Genomic DNA, 15,658 nt, shown 5'->3' on the forward strand with positions numbered 1-15,658 from the left:
TGAATGACGTTTTGGGATTGTAGTGGAAGGTCGCAATATGCAATAACTACTTCATATTAAGAGTTTAGAGTAGTCATTGAAGTGGTAAGGCATGTTATACTTAGGATGTGATCTTTAAAGGAGATATAGAAGGTGGCATCATATGGTTTAGAATAATAGCGTGGTCTGGCATGTTGTATTTTTTTGTGACTTAGAGTTAGGCTTGATCACGACGAAGGGATTAAGTTATGTCCGACATTAGTAGAAAGATTTGTCAATGCTCATATGAGAATTTTAAGCTGAGTTGAATGAATATGATATTTATAGGGAATAGTATAGTTAAGGGATATTCGGGAAGTGCACTAAGCCTGAAAGTAAGAAGTTGTATTGCCAAAGGTCTGAAAATTCTATCCTAATTTAGGAGTTATATGTCTATATTCCAGACTTCAGAATAGTGTCAATGTTGTGATTTCCTCAGTTGGATGTCTTGAGTAATCCTTACCCAAGATGCATGGCTCCCTATTACTGCTAGAGCTTCCTTAGAGAGAGTGTTGAAGAGAATACTCTAGTTAAGTATGAGGGTGTAGTATAATTATGGCCAATAAGTCAGTTTAGCAGTCAGATTCGCATGACTTGTTTTCTCGTCTTTGCACTTATTCATGCTACTCGAAATCTTAGACATGATACTATTCCAAGATAGAGTATACGAGTAGTTACGAGTATAGCCCAGTTCATGCATCATGCATTAAATTCAGATTCCAAATGTTCAGTTATGATTCAATTCGTAGGTGCCCTGTGCATCGCCTCAGTTTTCCGAGTATCTTAGTGAATTGAGCATTCATAGAGGGACATAAGGTCCCAAGGGGGAGATACCCCATTCATCTGCATGCATAGATTCTTATTACAATCTCCGCACCAGTTGTCATTGCGTATTCTGTCATACGTTCATACGTCAGTTTAGTCAGATATGCATGTATTAGAAATGCATGTTCAATAGAAAAAGTTCAAGTTATCAGTGTAGTTAGTCTTGCGTTCATGAGAACAACTCAGTCACAAATCCATGCATCAGGTATGCATGTTCATTATGGGAATTCAGCTTATGAGTAGCTTCAGTCGTGTATTCTATGATTAGATATGCATGTCCGGTATAAGAATTCAGAACATCAGTAGTTCCAGCCATATGGTCATGTTTCAGATCAGTGTATTCTTTATTAGAGAAACATATCATGTCCGCAATTATTCCATGCCTCTAAGCTTCAATATGTGGGGAGATAATGTAACACACTGCATTTTGGGTTATAATAAAAAACATGATTTCGATGCATTGATAATCCCGAAGTCATAAATCCTATGCCAATATGGAATGTTAATTATTTGAGTATTATGTGAATCCATTCAATCTTGAATTTAGACCATAGAGGTCTTTCAACTCAAGCACGAGTTGAAACTATTTCGATCTACTAAGTTTTAGGGGACGTTGTAAATTGTGTCAGCTTCCATCGACCATAACTCTTTGTATATGTCAAATTAGAGAGCCTACTATGTGTCAAATGATAGGTCTTCGAGTTAGCTTTCTAACGATACTAATTTTGCTAAAATCCGACACCCGAGCAAGAAGTTATGGCCTTTAAAAGTAGTAGGCGGTGCCTATGTAAACATAGGTGATAGCATAGGCACCGCCTATGTAAAAAATAGGTGATAGCATAGGCATCGCCTATGTAAAGGTTTCAGGTGACTTAAACACTCCGTTTTTGGGGCAAAATGATCATTTTCCACCCTTATTTAGCCATAAACACAAAATTCAGTTCCCAAAGACCCCAAAATACACCTTCATTCATCCAAATTGTTCAAGAACTCTCTCTAGGGTTTCAAAATAAAAACCCAAATAGTTCAAGATTCAACCATGGGTTTTCAAAACAAATTGAAGATTTGGAATCTCCGCAACGTAGGCTTCAAGAAGCACCTATCATATTCGCATATAGAGGTACGTGGGGTTATCCAAAAATCTCATGGGTGTACTTTTTATGAACATGCATGCTTTTAGATGGGGGTTTCCAATAAAATGCTAATAACTTTCTTTCAATATGATTTCTAAGTCATTTTCTTTATGTCATGGGAATTGTTTGCCCATATACTTCAATGGTTGAAACCATGCATATGTGATTTGAGATTTTCCATGGAAATTTGATAAATATAAATGAAAAATTGTTTTCAAATTCGCATAATAATGTTTCTATACTCCATATTATATTGTGATCAACAAAAGAGAGCATGAATTTGAAATAAATATTGTTCACCACTTGTAAATGATGAAGCACCTTGGTTTTTACATGATTATGCATATGTGGATGTGATATTGATGACTTGCAAGTCGGGTATGGCGATACCCTACAGAATATGATATGTGATTGAATAAGAAGAAATTTGAATGCATTGATTTTACATGAGAAAGGTGGATGCCCGAAGGAGTTTGAGACACAAGGGCTCATCGCTGGAAAACGTGTTTGCCGACACGGAATATTGGTACCAGGCTAAGTGATCTTGTGTACTTGACTTCATGTCATTCCCAAATTAGGACTATAGGTAGGAGCCCGGGCTAAGTGATCTTGGGCACTACCATATGGTCGAGACACCATGTTGTGTGATGTTGTGTGTCTTCCCCTCATGTATACTCTAATCTCGGCGGAAATCTGGGTTTGACAGTTGGTGTAAATTATGTAGGGTATTCCACCTAGCTCAGTTGCATTTCATTATTATTGAGAAAAACTATTGCATTACACCCATGTGCTTTTAAATGATTTGATACGAAATTGCTTTATAATGGCTCTCAACTATATTTTGTAAAAATATTATGTTTTTCTTTGATATCTCTGCGTGCCAGTACTTTTGTGCTGACCCCCTCCCCTTTCCAACCTCCCATGTTCAGAGGCCCAGTCTAGGGGTCAAGAGAATTAGTAGATCATTCAGACAGAGTTGCAGAGACATGTGGTGAGCCTTCTATGTTTCAGAAGGTCTTATGTCCTGCAGTCCTTTTATCTTATATTCAGTTTTGGGAGTCTGCTGAGGGCCTTGTCCCAGTTTTCAGATAGACATTGTTTCAGTCATGTAGTAGAGATTTCGCATATGGTTTTAGAGATGTTGATTTAGATTGCGGGACACTGTTCCCCATTTTCGTTTTCATATGATTCTTGACCATGTTTACGTTATATTGTGTATCTTCCGCATTTCTTTTGTCATGAATTATGTGCATGATTATCAGACAGATAGGGGTGTTTCGGGCCTTTATGGTTTGGAATGCTCGTCATGGCTAGGGCCCCAGTTCGGGTCGTGACAGAGAAAGTCCAACACAGAGCCAGAGCAAACCACGAAAAACGTGCTGAGGCAGAGGTAGCATCAGCACCTCGACAGTTGCAAAGAACAAGTCTTTGCAGTTGACTACTGTTGTGGTTTGGTCTATCCATCAGCATCTGTACTGCAACATCAGTGATCTCATCACAGAATCTTAAAGATAAATCAGATAATGCCTTAGCAGTAGATATATTTTTAAAAATAGTTGCATCAGCTATTTTGAGAATGTAACCACCATCCAACACTAATAATGCCTTGCAAATTTTCCTAACTGTATGAAATAAAGACTTAATTCCCTTGTCAGTTACTCTCTCGCAGCCTCTGATGCACAACTGCATAATTGGTAAGTCTCCCGTACCAAAAAGAGCAAGGTCTGTAATTGAATTAAGGTTGTCCTCATGCAGTCTTCTAACTAGTGAAGCTTTGGAGTATTTGTCCTCATTTAGTAAGTTGTTGGTACTCAACACAAGTGGGTGAAAACGCATTGGATACCAGGCTCCTTTCTACATATCAAAAGTTACTACCCTCACAATACTAAACTTTACAAAAGCTTGCATCACCCATGTGGGTCTTGAGTTTAGTATTGTGAGGGTAGTAACTTTTGATATGTATAAGAGAGTCTGGTCTCCAATGCGTTCGCACCCACTTGTGTCGAGTACCTCCAACTTACTAAATGAGGACAAATGTTACAAAGTTTCACTAGTTAGAAGACTGCATGAGGACAACCTTATTTCAATAACGGACCATGCTCTTCTTGGTGCGGGAGACTTACTGATTGTGCAGTTGTGGATCAGAAGCTGTAAAAGAGTAATTGACAAGGGAATTAAGTCTTTATTTCATGCTGATAGGAAAATTTGCAAGACGTTATCAGTGTTGGATGTTGGTTACATTCCCAAAATAACTAATGCAGCTATTTTTACCATTACATCTGCTGCTAAGGCATTAACTAATTTATCTATAGGGTTCTGTGATGAGGTCACTGATGCTGCAGTGCAGATGCTGATGGATAGACCAAGCCACAATAGTAGTCAACTGTAAATACTTGATTGTGGCACAAAATCCGATGACTGAAACTTAGCTTTTTTCTCCTTTTTAGGCATTATTGTGCTTTATTTGCTCTCTGTTGTAATGAACCTTTTGAATATCAAATGCCTTTTTTTGGACCTGCAATTGTGATTACTCATTAAGTACCAGTTGGACACACACCACTACTAGCTATATGTGAAACACAAACCCCTAATGTTGTTATTTTCACTCTCTTATCCAACTATGGATTACCACCTACTTCAATAGCAGGTGCAGTAACTACTTCAATAGCCATTTTGTACAACTTTGTTTTTCAAAAGAAAGGTAAAAATCAGTAGATTATGATAGGTATTAACTAACATGACCACTAATTCAGCAAAAGAAAAGAAAAAGGATTAGAGTTAGCTATTAATGATACACATGCGCCTAAATGCTTTACTTTTCTTTAGCTATGTATTCACTATTGTTGCTGGTGGGAGGTGCTAGATATCCCATGGAATTAGTCGAGGTGCACGTAAGCTGACCCGAACACCATGGTTATCAAGAGAAAGAAGTTGTGTATTCACTATTTTTATTTGTTCCCTTTCTTTCTAATGATAGGTACAGTATTAATCGCTAAATCAAATGTGGATGATTTATTTCATCACACTAGCTCATCATTGTATCATAACCAGTCCCCTGGTTTCACAGAATTTCAATGTAAGATGCATCTCATACCTCCATCAACACACCTATAGATTTTATTCACTTTCATTATCGACACAAATTCAAAAAATTTAAGAGTACAAAGGTGATTCTAAACTACATCTCGCCTCTCGGTATTAGCCATTATGAATTTCCACATCAAAGTGGTTTAAAAATCCAAAGACGGCCCATTGACAAATTATCCTGAGAGTTCATTTGAAATAAGAAACTGGAAGATATTAATTAGTTAATCACCAATACAGTCGAACACTAAGTTGCATGGACTCTTCACTTTCAATGCGCACCAATTACATTTTTGAAAAGTCTGGCCAACATAGGTCAAACAACCTATCACTAAGGACTAAGTAGATTTAAGCAAAACCAAGAAAACTAAAATAACAAAAGATTTAACCAAAAGAATATGAACAAAATTTAAGGAAGACTAAGCGATTATTATATTCACCCACAAAATCAGGTAGGTTAGAGCAGATGCCACAAGCAAGAGTAATCCATTCCTGCAAATCAAATAAAATGGTAACATAAATTTAACTATTACTTTTCCTTAGTTAATAGAGGGAATGAAAGAAAAACTACGCACATGCAACTACAAGGGCTCATTTGATACTAGGAATAAGGGATAACTAATGCTGGAATTAATTTTACGATGGTCTTTTGCCATGTTTGGTTGGGATAAATGAATGGGATAGCTCATACCGGGATTAGTTATTCCGAATTATAGTATTATTTTTATCCAACCTTCAAGACTCATTTGGTACGAGGGATAACTAATCCTAAAATTAACTTTAGGATGAGCTAATCCATGTTTGGTTGTGATAAAATGCATGGAACAACTCGTCTTTGAAAAGTTCTGGTGCTTCACACGCAGCAAATTCTATAAGCAGGGGAAATAAGAAAGCATACGTTGGAAACAAATCCAGGAAGTCACACAAGAGTATGAAAGCAAGATATTGTTGGTGTAACCACAATGGACTTAATTATATCTCGACTGTTCCATCTTCTGGAGGTGATGATATAGAGTGAAATTAATGCATGCCAGGTGCAAAAGCTAATGCAGTTTGAGGTTTTCTATACCCGAACAGCCTAAGAAATCAGATATCATCAAGGGTCAGCAAAGAAAAAAATCAAATTCAAATGAATTGGTTCCCAAACGAGTTATTTAAATTAACAAATCTGCTTAAAAATTACAAATCAGGTTCAGCGAGTGGATATAAATAAAATACATTTATGCAGAGAATTTCAGGATAATAACAGTCTGAAAATCCATCAATGGAGGTGCTGAACGCCTTCTAAGCCCTGTTAAATTGATTACAACCACCTGTAAAGTTCTTACCATCAAAGATGTGAAACCATAATCAATGAAGCATTTCATAACAGTTTACCGATATGTTGACATAGGAGAATACCTTAAGTTTGGGCACCTTTCTCCAATTGCACGAAGAATGTCGTACGACAGATGGAAACATTTGAGCAAACTCAAATCTTAGATATGTTCACCAAGAATATTGATAATGGAGGAATCATTCCTCATCTGGAGGCACTCGATAGTTAAACTCTTGGCTCCTGGGACTCTACGCACGACATGTTTTAGAGTCACTTCATTTAGATAAAATCCCCGTAAATCAAAGATACTAGTATTAAAAGTTCATCCCAGAAGTAAGAATCGCATTAGCAAAACTAAACATGGTCAAATGGACAGGCATTTACGCCACATCCTCCATATGCATTTTACTCTATTCAATAATCAAATGATTCATCAAACTATTTTACCACGAATGTTTGGACCAGTTGCACTTGCTAATGCCCACATAGGCATTAGCAAAGTGAAGCCCAGGGAAATGCCTCAAGTAGTTTTAGCTAGTCTACTAGTAAACCTTACATAAATAGGTTAATCCAAATCAACCAGCAATAAACTCAAAATAGTTCAAACTGCCAAATAAATCTAAAGGCACTCAACCAATCATTCAAGTAGGTCTCAATCTTAAATAAGTCCTTGGAGTCTCACTCCACTCTATTCACACTCATTTTCATTTCGTAGTGATCAAGAAAGTATCAACCAAGTCTAACAAAAGCTTTAGATTATCTAGGAACAACATATTTCACTTAACATAAACTCGAGACAATTGAATTGGAATTTTAAACAAAACAAATTACTAATTTCATATGTATTATGCTCAAGGAGGCTACGAGAATGTGGTGTCAAATTTTATTTTATTTTTACAATCGTGGTGTCCTAGCCAACTTTTGCACACATCGACTAATTCCACGAAATACTTGCCACCTCTGACTCATCAGCGGGCAGCCGATCCACCAAGGTCAAGACACTTGGAAAGAAATCACCTAGTGTTTTTCCCTGGTACCACATTTAATATAACTCATTTTATCTATTACAAAAAAAAGAAAAGATTAGGGCATTTAATTAGAAACAAAGAGTGAAATTAAGTTACAGAAAGATCGGAAGACGAAGAAAAAGGAAGACGATATGCGAAGGCAGAATTGAAGGTTGGAGAGACACAAGCGACGGTGCAAAGAGATGTCAAATCCATTTTTTCCAACACATTAATTATTATATGATCTATAAATCTACCCATTGACGGTTGTTACATCAAACTAAACGTTAATTAGTTGATGGAGTAACATATGAATGTTTATTATTGATTTGAAAAGTCTTTCTTAATCTAATATTGTTACGTTTACATACTATTTGATAAATTATTTTATCTAACATTAATGAAATCAAACTAGCCGTTAACTAACCGTTTGGGTTAACACTTATAAATTCAAGGTATTATTTTGGAGATTGAAATCTAGAATTCTTCAGAGTTATTGAAACAACCCCTACCCACAGAGATAGGTAAGATCTGTATACATCCTACATTCTCACTCTACTTGTGAAATTACACTAGGTATGTTATTGGTTGTTGTCTTATCTTCTAATATGCTGAATTTTCTTACTTGATTTTACTGTTGTTTCTTTCCCAATTTATAACTGAACGAGTTTATTGAATCTTGAACATAAGTCTAATTATCCTATTCATTATTGACCCACCTTAAGTTAATTCTATTTCATAGAAAGTACTATTTTCACAACAGTCTATACAACTCTATAAAGAGATGTATATCCATGAAATTGCACTGAATGTATTATCGTTTATACTACAAATAAGTAATAACCTTGAAAGTTTGTCCGTTAATAGAAACACATAATAAAGTGAACTCCGGGTACTTCTTTAAACTGCTTTAATTGCTTACTATCTATAACAAGTATAAATTCATTAAGTGTTTATTAATAATAGCCATTTCGAACTTCACTCATTAAATTACACTGAATAGATTATTGTTATATAGATTTGCCATAGAAAACGTGTTCAACAAATGTAAATTATGAATTGCATTCAAATAGTAATTTATAAACTATTTTTTTGTACTTTTTTGCCAGAAAAATTGCAGGAAATTGAGGACTTAGGTTTTTTTTTCTGTTTTCGTTCATGGACGAAACTGCTAAGCGACACCGTACCGGAGGCAAACTTGGTGGCGGCAGCAATGGCGAAAAAGGAGGAGGAAGCTCCAATGGTGATTTTGAGCCATCAATGGGTAGATTTACAGATCATATAATAATTAATGTGTTGGAAAAAAATGGATTTGACATCTATTTGCACCGCCGCTTGTGTCTCTCCAACCTTCAATTTTGTCTTCGCATATCGTCTTCCGGTCTTTCTGCAAGTTTATTTCGCTCTTTTTTCTAATTAAATGCCAAAAAATTTTTTGTTATAATAGATAAAATGAGTTATATTGAATGTGATACCAAACAAAAACACTAGGTGATTTCTTTCCAAATGTCCTGACCTTGGTGGATCGGCTGTCGGCTGATGAGTGAGAGGTGGCAAGTATTATGTGGAATTAGTCGAGGTGTGCAAAATTTGGCTAGGCCACCACAATTGTAAAAATAAAATAAAATTTGACACCACATCCTCATGGCTTCATTGAGCATAATACATATGAAATTAGTAATTTATTTTGTTTAAAATTTCAATTCAACTATCTAGAGTTCATGTAAAGTGAAGTATGTTGTCCCTAAATAATCTAAAACTTTTGTTATATTTGATTGATATTTGCTTGATCATTACGAAATGAGTGTGAATAGAGTGGAGTGGAACTCTAGGACTTAATTTAGGATTGAGACCTAGTTGAATGATTGATTGATCGAGTGTCCTGAGATTGCCTTGGCAGCTAGAACTATTTCGAGTTTATTGCTAGTTGATTTGGATTAACCTATTTATGTATGGTTACTAGTAGACTAGCTAAAACTGCTGGAGTCATTTCCCTGGGCTTCACTTTGCTAATGCCTATGACAGCTAGTCCAAACATTCATGGTAAGATAGTCTAATGAATACTCTGATTATTGAATTGAGTAAAATGCATTTGGAGAATGTGGTGTAAATGACTGTCCTTTTGACCATCCGTAGTTCTGCCAATGCGATTCTTACTTCTGAGATGAACTTTTAATACTAGTATCTTTGATTTATAGGGATTTTATCTGAATGAAGAGACTCCAAAACATGTCGTACGTAGGTCCCAGGAGCCAAGAGTTTAACTATCGAGTGCCTCCAAATGAGGAATGATTCTTCCATTATCAATACTCTCAGTGAACATATCAAAGATTTGAGTTTACTCATATGTTCCCATCTGTCTTACGACATTCTTCGTGCAATTGGAGAAAGGGGCAAATTTCATTCTAAAGTAATAAAAAATTACCTAAAGAAGATGTACAAACGGGACGATGCTATGAACTTGAAGAATTATCGAAAATATCAAGAGATATTCTCTCCTACTTCAACTGATAAATCGGCATTATAACTCTCAAACAGAAGTGAACCAGGGTATCTAAAAGTCTCTAAATTGAAATTTCAATTTCTAGGCCGATAGCTTAATCCCTCAATAGTGTAAGCCCACCTCTTGTCCTCTATTCGGAGTTTATATCTGTTTGTGTTCTTATCTGTAAAAAGAAAAGAGTTATTCCTATGAAGTCCTCCACTCCAAGGTGGATCCTAGAGGATGACACAGTACACTTCCACAATGAATAAGCAGAATCAAATGCAGTTTCATTTACTGCCAGCAAGTGACAAAAATGGCAGAAAAACATAAAGAATGTACTTTAACACTTTATTGGTTTAGAAATTACCTTCAACTCTTGATGGAAAAGAGGTAGATGCATTTGATCAATTCGAAACTTGTGAAAAAAATTACTAACTTGAAAATGTAGATTAGAATGTCATGATTAGGAGATGATTGTTGTTAGCATGCTGATCAAAATCTCTTCTTCTCTTTGTTTTGACTAAAGCTCTTATGCACTCTAGCACGGAAGCAGTAGAAACATCACTCATTCTCTTCTTCTCTCTCTTTCCCTAATTTTGTTTGGCTAAAGCTCGTATACAATCTGGCAGTGAAGCAGTAGAAATAACATTATTAGCTTAGCCATTTTGTACTACTTTGTTTTTCAAAAGAATGGTAAAAAGCAGTAGGTTATGAGAGGTACTGACTAACATAAAAACTAATTCAGCAAAGAAAAGAAAAAGGATTAGAGTTGGCGATTAACAATACACATGCGCCTAAATGGTTTACTTGTCTATAATTGTGCAGTCATTATTGTTGCTGGTGAGAGGTGGCAGGTATCCCGTGGAATTAGTCGATGTGCGCATAAGCTGACTCGGACACCATGGTTAAATAAAAAATAGTTAGTGTATTCACTATTTTTTACTAGTTCCCTTTCTTTCTAATGGTAGATATGGTATCACTTTGCTAAATCAAATATGGATGATTTATTTAATCACACTAGCTCATCATTGTATCATAGCTAGTCTGCTAGTGAATCTCATACCTCCATTAACAGAACTATAGATTTTATTCACATTCATTATCTACGAAAATTCAAAAAATTTAAGAGTACAAAGGTGATTCCAAATTACATCTCGCCTCTCGGTATTTGCCATTATGAATTTCCACATGAAAGTTTTTCAATTAGTGGTCTAAAAATCCAAAGACTGATTGCCCCATTGACAAATTAGTCTCGGAGTTCATTTGAAATAAGAAACTGGACAACATGAATTAGCTAATCACCAATACAATCGAACACTAAGTTGTGTGGACTCTTCACTTCCGATGCTGCACCAGTTGACATTTTTGAAGAGTCCGAGCAACATAGGATGAACAACCTACATCTAAGAACTAAGTACCCCTTCAAAACCAAGAAAACTAAAAAAACAAAAGATTTAAGCAAAAGAATACGAACAAAATGTTAAAGAAGAATCAACAATTATTATACTCACTCACAAAATCAGGTTGTAGCAGATGCCACAAGCAAGAGTAATCCATTCCTGCAAATCAAATAAAAATGGTAACATAAATTTAACTATTACTTCTCCTTAAATTAAGAGTTAATAGAGGGAATGAAAGAAAAACTACACACATGCAACTACAAGGGCTCATTTGATACGAGGGATAAGGGATAACTAATGCTGGAATTAATTTTACGCTGAGCTTTAGCCATGTTTTGTTGGGATAAAATGCATGTGATAGTTTGTACCGGGATTAGTTATCCCAAATTATAGTATTATTTTTATTCCATCTTCAGGGCTCGTTTGGTACAAGGAAAAAGGGATAACTAATCTTAAAATTCGAGTTTATCCATGTTTGGTTGCGACAAAATGCATTGGATAACACATCACATTAATTAGTTGTCTCGGGATTGTAGTGTTATTTTTATCAGACCTAGCTATGATACTAATCCCGGAATAATTAATGCTCGAATATCTCATTTCCCAACCAAACAACACCTAAGTAAATTAAACACATGCGGTTACTATTTGTAGCTTGTCCGTTTCAATTCCTTCCTTATTCACGTCTTTTGATATTCCATCAAGTGTTTCATATAAATTTGAGCACAATTGGCCAAGCATCTTTTATACATTTTTCGATTGAGTGAATCTTGAGTTTTTTTAAAAAAAATATTGAGTTCTAAGTTTCTTCTAATATTTTTTATTTTTTTATGTTACAACTGTGTTCTCCAACACCTTTGCATATAAATTTTGGTCAGGATGATTAGAATGTCACTATCGTAAGAAATTTTCAAAGCAAATAAATATATTCCTTTTTTACTGTTTATGATTTAAAGTTTGTAAGAAAAATTTATTACGCTCATAAAATTTTAATATATATTTCTTTCTATATTGTCATCAGATAATTTAATGACCAAGGAGAAAAATGCTTTTGCTAGAAGACTTTAGATACGTAGTTATTAAACAAGTGATTTATTTTTTTCATGAAATTTTATAATTTATAGAATATAGTAGAGAAATTCGTGAAATTGAATATAATAATCAATTAATCTGAATTTATTAAATTGATAATAGATTTTTTTTTCTCAAAACCAAATATACGAGCTGAAAATCCAAGGAGCATGTAACTTGAACAAGAAGCATGGATTTGAACTGGCCAAGCTGAATTCTATTAACTAATACCTCCCTCTCTTCCTCTTCTATTGGTTTTTTATATAATAACTGTACCTTTAGAAGTTAATAGTAATTATATGCGAAATAAAGGTACAATATGTGGTTGAACAAATTTAGTGTTATACAATAAACCATAAGATTTGAAGTTGAAAGGAACTTTAAAATACTTGAGTGATTTACTAACGTTGTTCTTAAAAGCTATGGATGGAAGAAAGGAAAAGTACACTAAAGTATGATTATAATTTTGTTCAAAAACACCCAATTGAGATTTAAAAACTACCTATCAACACACATATATGCGCTCTCTAAAGTATGAAATCATATTTATCTTTTTTGTGATTTTTTTTAATTTCTCTATCTTTATATTATTGTTTGTACTAGCTAATGAATAAAGCATAATAAAATCCCAACTAAATGTATTCCAACAATCAAAATGTTGTAAAGCTTAGCTTGAATCATCCTCACCTAACAGGCTAACAATCCATGTTTCATAATTTTATTCCTTTTCAGGTGCTACAACTTTCCTAATTAATTATTTCTAATAAAGGCTTATTATTTTTTTGCAAAAAAAAAAAGAAGAAATAATTCTCTTTTAATTAAAGAGGCCATCAAATCTTATGGTAGTCTATTCAACTGATGTGGTCTCTTCAGATGCATCTGTCGCAGTCTGTAATCTGTATATATTAATCGTGTATCATTATTTTTTTTTCATACTGAAGACTCTTTGACAAAATTATATTTTGGTTGATTTTAAGTTCTTTAACTTGTGTTTGGTGAATTGGAGTTTCAGATAAGAACTGGTGAATTTTTTTCGCATTCTCTGAAACTCTTCTTCGTTCCTTCATTCTTTATTTACTTATATTGTCCCCTCCCAATGATGAAGGATAATTTTAAAATAGTCAAAGTAATGGATTTTTATTATTGAAATCTAGAGGAGAAGATGGAATGGTAGTGAAATCAGAATTTTGTTAAAGAAATTTAAGATATATCATATTTATTTATTTAATTATATTTCATAGGTTGCAAAAAACCTCCATCTATTTATATTCTCCATTTTAAAATATGTCTCTTGAACTTCCTTCTTTATGGCTCAACTAATCTATAAATAGCAATCATGAATTGTCTATATGTATGTTGTTATTTATCAAGTATTTTATTAATATTACTGGTTTACGTAATACTTGATTATTTTGGTTTATTGTTAATCTACTTTAGTTTCATTGTATTCATTCTTGTCCTCTAACCATTTTTATTTGTTGGTTGCTACAGTTGAAATTCAAAAGGAGGAAGAAGAAGAGAAGAAGGATTTGTTTACATAAATATTTATAGTTAAGGAGAAGAGAAAGAAGTCAAGAATGCACCTAAGTAATTAGGTGGGGGTATTGACTTCATCATTATCGAAATTCATTATGATGTAAACAAATTTTCTTCTTTTGTTTCTTTGAATTCCTTTAGTTAAATCAAGTTTTTTCTTTTCTCGTGTTAAATGTTTATGGTTTCACTTTTGCGTGGGGCGAAGGATCAATTCCTTTCTCCAACTATTTACTTTTGTGGAGAATTGCAAAATGTTAAAAATTCCTAGATGTCCTTAAGAGATTTCTATCAAGTATTTCTAGATCTTCACTTCTCATTAGATTGTTGATAATTTTATTTGTGCATATTTGTTAACATTTTGCTGGATGACTATTTATGTCAATATCATCATCAATTTTTTGATTTATAAAAATCAGGTGTTTTTTTGTATATAAAAACTATGCACTATTTTGTATTTTAATATACAGAAAGTATTGGTATGATTGACGGCTAATTATGTCAATTTTAATTACTATAACAAGTCTTTTGTTTCGATTAAAAATGTGGGTTATAGACTTGCTTGATCCATTGGACTGTCCTCCTTCATATTTGTTTTTTACTCTTGATCTCTTCTAATATGAGTCAATCAATGAAAATGCGAAATTTTGATTCAAGTTAACAGTAGAGAATTTTCTTCTTTTTCATTGTTGTTTAAGGTAAAATTTTCAGTTACAATATAATATAATGTTCATGTATGAAAGAATATGCGTAAGTACTAATTACACATGCATTTTGAATTTATCAAAAGGGAATTTCTTTTAGCTTACTCCTTTTCATCAATTTGAGTTGTAGTTTAATTATTGAGTTGTTTTAACTTATTCTATGTTATGTTAGTGACCTTCAAAGGAGAACAAAGATGTACAATTTTTATTGATAAGAATTTAATTTAGATTTCAATACTTTTGTATTTTGAAGTAGAAATAGCTAAAGATTCGGCAACTAATCTAAAAATATTCATATGAATTTGATAATGTTCTTAACTTTAATTTCTCATTTAATCGCTACCTTTATTAATTTTCTTTTTAATGATTTCAGAATTGCCAATTTAATCTCTCACGTTTATAACATTCAAAAATTAATGTATAGTTTTGAAATATTTTAGTTCATGAAAAATAATTAAATATATATAACACTCTATTATATCTGAAAATTTAAAATGGAGAAAACGAGAAAAAAAAGTCAAAAAAGAGATATTTCATATAGTTTTATTAGAATTTGTATATAGTATGGTATAGTTAGATTTTGAATATATGAATACATACATACATACACACACACACACACACATCTTTAAAAAAAAAAAATACTAAATTATTGTCACTATTATTTTTTATACGTTATGATGACTTTTTCATTTTACTATAGCGCTTACTATATCCTTTTCAATTTCTATCCTCTTGGTTTTTTTCCTACTCATAATGGTCAACATAACCTTTTATGTTTATAACGTTCAAAATTATTGTACAAGTTTATGATACTTCTCTCTATAAATAATTGACAATCTTTCATTAAAGCTCTTAATTTTCACCTTTCTATTAGTTTTGTTCTTAATGATACTCATAATTGTCAATGTAACCTTTCATGTTTATAACCTCCAAAATTGATGTATAAATTTATAATATTTTTCTCTATAAATAATTAACAACCTTTCCACTAAAGCTTTTAACTTCCACCTTTGATTATCTTTATTAATTTTGTTCTTAATGATACTCATAATTGTCAATGTAATCTTTCATGTTATA

General features: G+C 33.3%; 1 pseudogene; it reads right to left on the reverse strand.

Moving 5' to 3' along the window:
* LOC124891608 overlaps window positions 1-3,812 on the reverse strand; it is a 19,371-nt pseudogene extending 15,559 nt beyond the window's left edge.
* Window positions 3,813-15,658: the final 11,846 nt, after the last annotated feature.

This window comes from Capsicum annuum, unplaced genomic scaffold, assembly GCF_002878395.1.
Source record: "Capsicum annuum cultivar UCD-10X-F1 unplaced genomic scaffold, UCD10Xv1.1 ctg3858, whole genome shotgun sequence".
NCBI lineage: Eukaryota > Viridiplantae > Streptophyta > Magnoliopsida > Solanales > Solanaceae > Capsicum > Capsicum annuum.